The sequence below is a fragment of the Oreochromis niloticus genome, linkage group LG3, assembly GCF_001858045.2.
Source record: "Oreochromis niloticus isolate F11D_XX linkage group LG3, O_niloticus_UMD_NMBU, whole genome shotgun sequence".
NCBI lineage: Eukaryota > Metazoa > Chordata > Actinopteri > Cichliformes > Cichlidae > Oreochromis > Oreochromis niloticus.
In genome coordinates, this window is record NC_031967.2 from 80,347,930 (window position 1) to 80,358,346 (window position 10,417).

The window sequence follows — 10,417 nt, forward strand, 5'->3', positions numbered from 1 at the left end:
GGATGCACTCTACTGTACACTGTAAACCCCAACAGTCTACCTGACTTATAAAGTTTGTGGATATAACAATTGAAATTCCTCACAAAGTTGAAACAACTTAAAACTTGTCTGTTCTGTTAACGATTCAAACAGTTATAATTGTACATGGCTTAGAAGTTAAGAGTAAATACTGCTTTCTTAATTATGATTTTTGAGTAAATGTTTTTTTTTTTCCGAGCTCCGCATGTGTACGTCAACTACGTCATGACGTTTTCTCTCTAACCTGAACCACGTTGACAGAAAATTCTGTTCAATATGGCTGCCCTTCTCGAGCGACTGGAGAGCACATTTGGAGAAACTTGTAAGTAAAATGGATGGGGCGACCGTGGCTCAGGGGGTTGGGAAGGGCACCTGTAACCGGAAGGTCGCCGGTTCGATCCCTGGCCTTTCTGTCCTGGTCGTTGTGTCCTTGGGCAAGACACTTTACCCTACCGCCTACTGGTGTTGGCCAGAGGGGCCGATGGCACGATATGGCAGCCTCGCTTCTGTCAGTCTGCCCAGGGCAGACTGACTGTAGCTTGCCTCCACCAGTGCATGAATGAATAATGTCATTGTAAAGCGCTTTGGGTGCCTTGAAAAGCGCTATATAAATCCAATGCATTATTATTATCCTTCGTTATGTTTATTTTTTCCGTAAAAAAGCAAGTATATTAATATGTTGCAGCCAAGAACTTCTTTTCGAATGCGCTGTTGTGTTAAAAGCACAGACCCAGGTGGTGAATAGTTGTTCGCTGTTGTTCGCGCTCTTTTTCAAACATAGATTATGTCGTCAGTTTTACAGTCTTAACCGATTAAAACACAGTTTTAATAAGAATCACACATAAAGAAAGGGTCTTAGTGATATTTTAACGATCCCTTGCCAACGCAAGAAAGTTGGCGTTTTTACAACAGCAGCCTCATTGTTCGGCAGGTTTTTTTTTTCTTCTCATTAGCATCGTTCAAAAGTGACTTAGCTAGCAGTGGCAACTTCTATCTAAAACAATTAAAAGCAATAACCAGATTGAAATATAGCAAGGTGTTGTATATTTAGTGTGCTGATAAAGTTTTCAATATTTTTATTTTTTCTTCCAAGGCTGAAGACTGACAACAAAAAGACAGAAGAAAAAAAAAAATCAGACTGCAAGTAATTTCAGGTGGAGACAGTAAACACAGGTGAGTTGAAAGATCTATTGAAGAGTCCTTTCTTCATGGCCATTAAAACATTTTTAGGTTAAAAGACCTGTTTTTTTAAATCATGCCCCTGCTTTGTCACACTGAATCATGTTGAAAAGATATATTTTCATGGCTCCCCCCCATTACCATTACCTTGTACTTCTTTCTACCAGTCTATTTTATTTTGTGACATTAACATCTTAAATGTACCCTGCCAGTTTAATTATTAATAGCTGTGTTAGTATTTATAATGCATTTTTTTTATCATGTGCAGATCTACCAAGGGTCAGTGGCACAGTTCACCTTTTGTGGTAAGTTATAACACTTCATATGTGGTCACATAAGTAAGTTGTTTCATCAGTTGTTCAGTTCTTTTAAAATAATGTTGTATAATTGTACCAAATCACTGAGGATACATCCAATGTGTAAATCCCAATCAACAATTTCACTGTGATATTCACTCGTGTTTAGAGAATCTCCATTATCTTGGTTACTGAGTTTCCATTTTTGTAGGGCCAAATTTGTATTAAAAATTAATATTTTCATATGATGTGAAATGACTCAATCATTTTTAATTTTTAGAAGAAACCATTCATTAAGTCCCTTAAGGTGCAGATTTCATATATTGATAATGATAAAATTAACACAAGTTAAAGGTTTCACTGATAAACACTCAATTTTTCCTTGCTATAAACCCCATGTTCTATATAGATTACAGCTCTGATCTGGAGAAGACTATTTTAAAATACTGTGTAGGATTTTTGTCAAATGATTAAGAAACAGGCTCTTTGTCATAAGAGACAGAAAGGTTGTGCCTTAAAAGAAATGTCTCCGAAATTTAGTAGAGTCTGATGTCATGCAGTTTCATAAACATGTATTCTCCCCAAAGAATAACACCTGAAAACTTTGTGTTAAATGAACTTTTCTTTTCCCTTTTTAGGAGGCGCCTGATATCAACGTGAAACGCACTGCAGTACTTTGTGCCCTTCCTGTACGTGGGAGGAGGACCCAGAATTCTTTAAGACATGTAATGTAAGTGTATTTTTGCATCACTTAAATTCTGCCAGTGAGATAAAATGCCATGGATTTTTTAAAATACAATTTAATACCGTAGCAGCTACCAAATTGTACAAGCAAAATACCCTCTCTTTAGAAAACCCTCACACACACACAGGGTCAGGAGCAGAGCACAGGCGTATCACAGCACTATGGCTACGCTGCAGGTGGCCCCAAAACCAGGCTGAAGTCAAGATTTAGTTTCTTTTTGAGATAAAGTCATGAAATAAAAAATTACTTTTTTTTTTTAGAAAAATAACAAACATACAAATTATGTAATGCAAGAAGCTAACAAGTTAATGTACATTTTTCAAAAAAGTAGAGTACCCTAACTCGTTACAAAGTAACCCACTACACTGCTGAATGTTTTGCTAGATTACAGGTCATGCTTGCCACATTCTCTCAAACCAACCTTACTTATTTAATTGGGGCGATCGTGGCTCAAGAGTTGGCAGTTTGTCTTGTAATCGGAAGGTTGCCGGTTCGAGCCCCGGCTCGGACACTCTCGGTCGTTGTGTCTTTGGGCAAGACACTTCACCCGATGCCTACTGGTGGTGGTCAGAGGGCTCGGTGGCGCCAGTGTCCGGCAGCCTTGCCTCTGTCAGTGCGCCCCAGGGTGGCTGTGGCTACAATGTAGCTTGCCATCACCAGTGTGTGAATGTGTGGATGACTGAATGTAGTGTAAAGTGCTATACAAATACAGGCCATTTACCATTGATACTGTGTCTATTCCAGGAGGACGCATTGGATGAGTCGACCCTCACTGACATTCCAGTTGCCCTTCTCACAGTGGTTAAGGACGGTGCTTCCCAGTCCAGTCCATTTTACTTCCTCAAGCATGGCTGTTGTGGTGAAAGGCGACTAGGTGATGCATGATATTCCCAGATTTGCAGATGCATTTGCTTTATTGTTTGGCTCTATGCTCTGCATTTAGACTACCCCGGGAAGCTCGTTCACACATTTACCTTTGTCCAAAATATCTTCATGGGGCTTGATGACGGCAAACCCCTGAAACCCCTGCCTACATGCTCTTAAGGAATATAAGGCAATGTTTGTTAGGACATGCACTCTGTTACTGAGCACTTTGTTTGAAGCACTTTATTTAAAGCACTTTAAGTTTACTACAGGCTTTGGGTGGATTTAACTCCATCAGTTTATCTAATTTTCCTATACTTGACTGCCTGTTCTGGTTATGTGGAGGCTGATCGTCTTTCTTTGTACCCATTTTAAAAAACTGTTTTTCATTTCAATTTTTTTTTTTTTAAGTGATTAGTATTTGACTTTTTGTTTTGCATTTTTGTGTATTTTGGGAAAGATACAATTAGGACTGATGTCGTCCTTCGTGATTTTATAAAAAGATACATGTTCTACACTGAATTTATAATGCTCACTTTATGGTGCCCATGTCCATGTTAGTGGTTTTATAAAAACATTTGTGATGTTTTTAAATTTCCATGAAAAAATGTTAAATAAACAAAATGTAAAGTAACTAAATTTCTGTACTTTTTTTTAGTAGTCTACACTCAAACATTGAAACATAAATATCTTTTAATTAATAATCATATAATTTGAGTTTAGGTTGTAATATAATTGCATTGTGTTGCATCAAAATAATAAACTACAAGAAACACAAAAATATTAAAATTAAAGTATACAGTCTTTGAGTAAAGCTCAATTAATAAAATATAAAATATAATTTTAAATTTTTAGGTTAACAATAAATACAAATTTTGAGTACCCCCATACTTAGAAGAGATGAGTTTGTGTACTTAAATCTTTTGAGGTAATCGGTTTCCACAAAAGTTTTAAGTTCAGTCAACTTGTTTGGGTTTACAGTGTATCTTTGTTCGTAAATCCCATCACAATGGGAACTTTTTCCTAACAAACCTTTCTCCTAATATTCCTTCCCAAAAACAAAGCTTTAAAGTTGAACAAACACCACCATCTTTTCTTGAAGATGTTGTTTTGTGAATGAAATGAGTGAAATGATGTAAAGGTCATTGATATTGTTGTGGTTAAATTAACCCTTTAAGACCTACCATAGAACCAAGTCCGCCAGCGCTTACTTTATATTTTTTACATGCTGTAGTGCCATTTTTGGGAGCATTTCAAGTTGCTATACATCAATACAACTGTTATAGCCCAAATTCTAATAATATGTATGCATTAAGTCCATAGTAACTACATAAATTGCAAAAAAGTGCAATAAACTACAAAAAAATTGAAAATCATTTTGTTTTTTTGTTTTTTTACATATATTTCTACTTGGAGAAATTTAAGAGGTTTATCCCTCAAAACTTTAAATATAAAAAAGTTGCAAAAAATAGTTTACAACAACAGGAAATTTATTTTGAGTGTCTTTATAGTTTTATTAAGGAGATTTGATATACTGCAGGAAAAACAAAAACAAGCCAAATTTGCAAAGAAAACAGCGTGTGCATGAAAATAAACTATTTTAAGCAGTGCAATTTGAGTTCTAAGCATCCCAGAAACTATTCAGAAAAGCACAAAGTCAAACATGACTTATAAAAACACCAGTATAGGCTTATAAGGCCTACAAGTAAAAAACTACATTTTCCGTGAAAATGACATCCCTTCCGGTTTCGGGCAGGTAATGGCGGACATGCGATCGTTCTGCTGACGTCTGTTTCAATGTGGGAAGTGTTATGAACAGCTGATCGGATCGGCAAACCGCGTTTCTGGAATATTATGTTTTTGATGCTGCAAGCGCTTTTTATGCAATTTTTGCAAAGCTATATGTGGAAGGAAACCATGACCTTGGACAAGCTAATGGCATAAGATGTAAGTACAACTCCTCTGGTTTCATATGCAAAAAAAATTATTGCACTAGCTTACGCGGTTCAGGTTCTACAGGGATTTAAAAATAGTCACGCAAAACGGAGCGTGCCCGCTCCGACCGGCTTTAAAGGGTTAAAGACATTTTCCACTGAGTGTTCAGACTTTCTGTACATGTAGGAGAATGAGCAGGGAACAAGTGTGCTGTGCTGTGCTGATGGACTGGAAACAGGGTGGACACACTGGGGCCACCTACAGGGCAGGTGAGGAACAGCAAGGATCTGAAATCATACGAGATGTTACTAAGCATTGACTTTAAGAAGACATCAGAGCTGAAATGAGTTTTCATAGTGATGGCCTTCTTGAAGCTGACGCTCCAGTTCTTGTGTCAAAAAAATCAACACACTGCTTCAGAAGCACCGTGTCAAAGCTTGATTCGTTTGGTCAGAGTCACGTGATCAGTGACATTCGAAGCTTCATTTAGAACCTAACTGCTTCGGTATGTGATTCAATGGTTTATAGGAAAGTGAGTCACGGGATTTGTGGAGTGTTTTGATGGTGACAGATAGCAAACCACTGATATTTCTACTGAGAGATATGGAGCCAGAGAGGAATAGAGGAGATTCTGTTGTGTGGGAGTATTTTGAGTTGATTTCAGGTGGGTTGACGTGGTAGGTTTTCCAGCTTTGTGTTCTTGCTGTTTGCTTTTGTTTTGTGTGTGTTTATTTTATATGAAAACGGGAAAAACTTCAAATGTCAAAAATCTGCTTTTCATAATATAAATATCATTAACTAACTTTAGAAAGACTTCCATTTGACTCTTTACATTTAATGTTATAAAAAGATAACTGCATCTCTACCAGTTTCTCTGCATCTCTGTTCCATGTGAGGCACACATGGAAGGCAGGAGGAATTATCTCCACAAAAAGGAACAGGTTCGGCCATGTCACAGTGGAACAAATTCTCTTTTATAATAAAAATGAAAAAGGGTTACCTTAAATGCATCATGTTGTAATTTGCATTTTCCCTTTCCAGTTCACAATCAATTCTACCCCCAGGTCAAAAATATGCATAGGAAATTTCCCTAATATAATATTTATAAATATACCCATCCGGCGATTAATTGCATAAATACATGGAGGCAGGACCTCACAGCAAAAGCATACTCCATAATGTGTTAGACATTATTACATTTATATTATATGTAATGTGGTATTTTTCAATTATTGTATTTTCCAACATCAAGAAGTCACAAGTAAAGGAAGACCACACAATGGTGCATGTTTAAACAAGGAAAGTTTACTGGTCAAAATTATTTATTAACCAAATAAACAACATCCTCCCCCCCCAAAAAAAGAAAAAAAAGAATTCCACTCTGTAGGGTGGACAAGTATAATGAAGCAGTTGGTTTTATTTTGTGGATTCAAGCTGCTCTTCATATTTTTGGCCACCAGATGTTCCAGACAGGACTGTGTTGAAAAGCTTTGAGTAATGAACCGTTTTTCAATACAAGCTTCAATGCTTCAGAAAGCTTCATTTGGCCATCCCTAAGGCTATGTTCACACTGCAGGCGAAAACGCATCAAATCCAACTTTTTTGACCCTATGCGACCCATATCTGATCATGGTTTGACAGTGTGAACGGCACAAATCCGATATTTTCAAATCCGATCTGGGTCACTTTCGTATGTGGTACTGAATCCGATACATATCCGATGTTCTAGAAAGCGACTGCTGTGTGAACGGTCATGTCACATTAAATCCGTCTTTTACATCACTGACACAAGACAGACGCCAATTATCAGCGCCGGAGAAGACATCGCGAACGCTTCCTGGCCATCCAGTGAAACTGTTGGGAAGACAATGTTGGAGAAACGTGAACATTTTATTTATACTGTATAATCTGCAGATTCTGACAGAAATCTGCAACTATCCTTTGAAGCACCGCTCCTCTCTAAAAGAGCAATAAGGATAATTATTAAGCCATATGTAAATAACATAAAAACTTTATAACTGAAAGCAAAATTGGGAAACGTAAAGTCCGAAACAAGTCTTTATATTAAGGTCCATCAGTCAAACAATACTTTTTGGTCTGGGTCTAAACAGAGCGCGTTGTATGTGACGTCTTCTTTTGCGCATGCGGGCCGCTTTGAGGGTTCACACTAGAGCGTGTTTGCTGTCACATTTAATTTGTAGTGTGAACAAGCAGACAAAAAATCAGATTTGATCAAAAAATCGGAATTGAGCATTAAGACGTGCAGTGTGAACGTAGCCTAAGTCTTCGTGTGTTCTCGACAGAAACCAGTCCAACCAGCCCCATCATCCAAAAGGTACCATGTGACCTCAGCAGCAGTTTAACTTAAACTGGAAGAACGGAAAAACAACATGAAGAGCCTTTACATAAACCTAAACAAACCTGGACACAAAACTTAGAAACATGGCGAGAAATAACAGATGACCTGACACTGAACAAAGGAGGACAGAGGAGTTAAGTACACAGAGAGATAATGAGGGGATGAGGAACAGGAGGGAACACAGCGGGGGCAAATCACACCTAATGAGACAAGGGGAAGCAAAACTAGACACACTGCACACAGGACAGGGACATTCACAGTAAAGCAGTAAACAGCATGGAACACAGACATGACAACATGAACTTGACTTAACTTGCAGACATAAAACGCATAACAGGCAAGGGAAACTTAAACACAGAAGACACAACGGGAATCTAAAAACAATGAACTATAATGGCAGCTTAGGTATAATTGAACTCAGAGAACTTAAATATAAGCCATAAACACCAAAATATATGTATAAACACATATATGTTTGTCGATTCTGCTGCCGTCACAGCCGACATGTGTCATCTCCATTTCTTTTGGACCCAAAGGATGTTTTTCTAGCATGATGCATGTTTTTCCATTTAAATGGAGGGTGGAAGCAGCGACTGGCAGACCGGAAATGAGCCAACTCCTTATCTTGATATCTGCTTATCTTGTATGCCTGGTTAAATATTGTCTTCCACCTGCTAGTTTATTTGTATTTATTACTGCTTTTACTGGTTGTGAAGCACTTTGCCATACCTCTGGTTTTTAAATGTGCTATTCAAATAAAATTGGTTTTATATTGTATGTATCACTCCCATGACAGCGGTTGAAGCCCAGAGGTGTTTCTCCACTTTAAAGAGAAGTAGATGTTCCTGTGACATGCAGGACCGGAACATCAATAAAAACATTTTTTTTCTTTACTTTTTTCTAAATCTTTTAAAAAGTTAATGAAGTCGGTGGAAACGTCTCCACGTCAGCCTGTGGGGACCCCAACCATACCGCTGGAGGGCAGAGCCTAGTCTTGTCATTCTCCATGGAAACTGAGGCACCCATCAACAAAATGAAGCTACAAAGCTCATGTTTAATTTCTTCACAAGGAGGTACAGGAGACAATACCTAACACCTTTGTCTTGTACTCTAGTCTTATACTTGAGTCCTTGTAAATGAAAACCTTCTAAAATTGGTTTGACCTTTTTATCATTTTAACAAGCTCAGACCTGCTGGTTGTGAACTAAGCTTCAGAGAAACACAACATACTGATATTCACTGTGAAGCTTTGAGTGGAAAAAGACAGAAAAAAACATGTGGTTCCTGGAATGATGGGAGCTTCCATCTTTAAAGAACTGAAGAGGAAGAAGTTTACAATAAATAATTTAGAACAGTTTAAAAGATCAACTGATTGAATCCATGAATCTAAAAATGTGTTTCTGAGTGAAAGAGACAGACATGTACAGACTGAACTATCACTTCAAAAGTTATAGTGTTTCTCTAACAGGAGGACACGCTTTACATTTAACTCAGCACAGACACACTGACGAACCATGATCAACATTAAACCCAGGATAAAGAGGTTCAGTGAATGTGGTGTTGAAGGTGTGGAGGTGGATCAGAGTTTCACAGACTCTGTAGAAAGATAGAGTGCCAGTAGAACAGTCCACATACACCGCTACTCTGTTAGAGACAGGGGAGGAGGAAGAGGAGGAGGAGGAAGAGGGGGAGGAGATAGATGTTTCTCTGTTATTGTGCCAGGCATAACGAGGACCATCATCAAAGCAAATCAGACACAGAGACTCTTCATTTCGTCCAAGCAAACATTCATAACTGTCTCCTTTCCTTCTGATTCTTCTGTAACTCAATGATATATAAACATTTCCTTTCCATTCAACCTCCCAGTAACAGCGACCGGTCAGACCATTTCTACACAGCAGCTGAGGATGAACATCAAATCTGTCTGGATGATCAGGATATGACTGAACCTCCTTCACACGTGTCACCTTCCTGTTGTTGTCAGACAGTTTGAGGTTTGTGTGTACTGTGTTTGTGTCGATTGTGAGTTGACAGGAATCTGATGGAGAGAACAAACACAATCCAGCTGCAGTTATTGATCCATCATCTGTTCATTGATTGACAATTTGATGATGACTCCTGATATTAGAGATGTGAATGAGTGATGTGACAGTTTGAAGATGGTTGAATGTGTGCTGCTTTGTATTCATGAATCACATTAAAAACACACTTACACTTCCTCAGACCTGGTCTCAACCATTGGACTCCAGCAGGCTCCACCCTGAAAGGAGGAGGGGGGTCAGCCCAGCACAGTCAGCATGCACACATGGACATTACATGGCTCTCATACAGATCCTGTTAGACACTGATAAAGGAACAGTCCAATATTTTGACAAATACACTTCAATCCATACGTAGACCAACTTGCTGATGATTTGGACTGATCCTAGATCTGTCAGTACAGCACTGTATTGAACTGAATTCAAACTGTGACCTTCATTATCTTTATATTCCTCTTCTGTTTAGCTGGAAAGGACACCTCCCTGCCTTTGCTGTCAGCTGTTTTTCTCCTCTTGGTTTTAGTGTGTACATGAGTGCAGCTTCCCATGCAGCACAGCACATAGAAGCAGACACTATATACATGGATAACATCAGAAAGGACACACAATCACACAATCTGTGTGACTGTGAGATCCTAATGGTCGAACCTGATCGGGAAAGGTTATTTTTGTCCGAGAAATTAGTGCCACTACTTTTCTAGAGCCCACTTGATGACCCCCAGTTTGTAGTCCCCAATGCCATATCTCTGCTGAGTGGGGGAGAACTCCCTTGAGAACTAGCAGAGTGGATAAACAGTAACCTTGTATAAACCCCAATGGCCGATGCATGCCTCTGTCCATGCATTGGCTTCTTCCAAACAAAGAAGAACCCAGCAGTGGTGGAGGGCTGAATAAAGCCAAGTTGGAGAGCCTTTGTGGTGTACTCCTCCTTGTTTTCCTCTGGGATGGGGAAAAAATACAACAACGGGGGTGGTACAGCTTC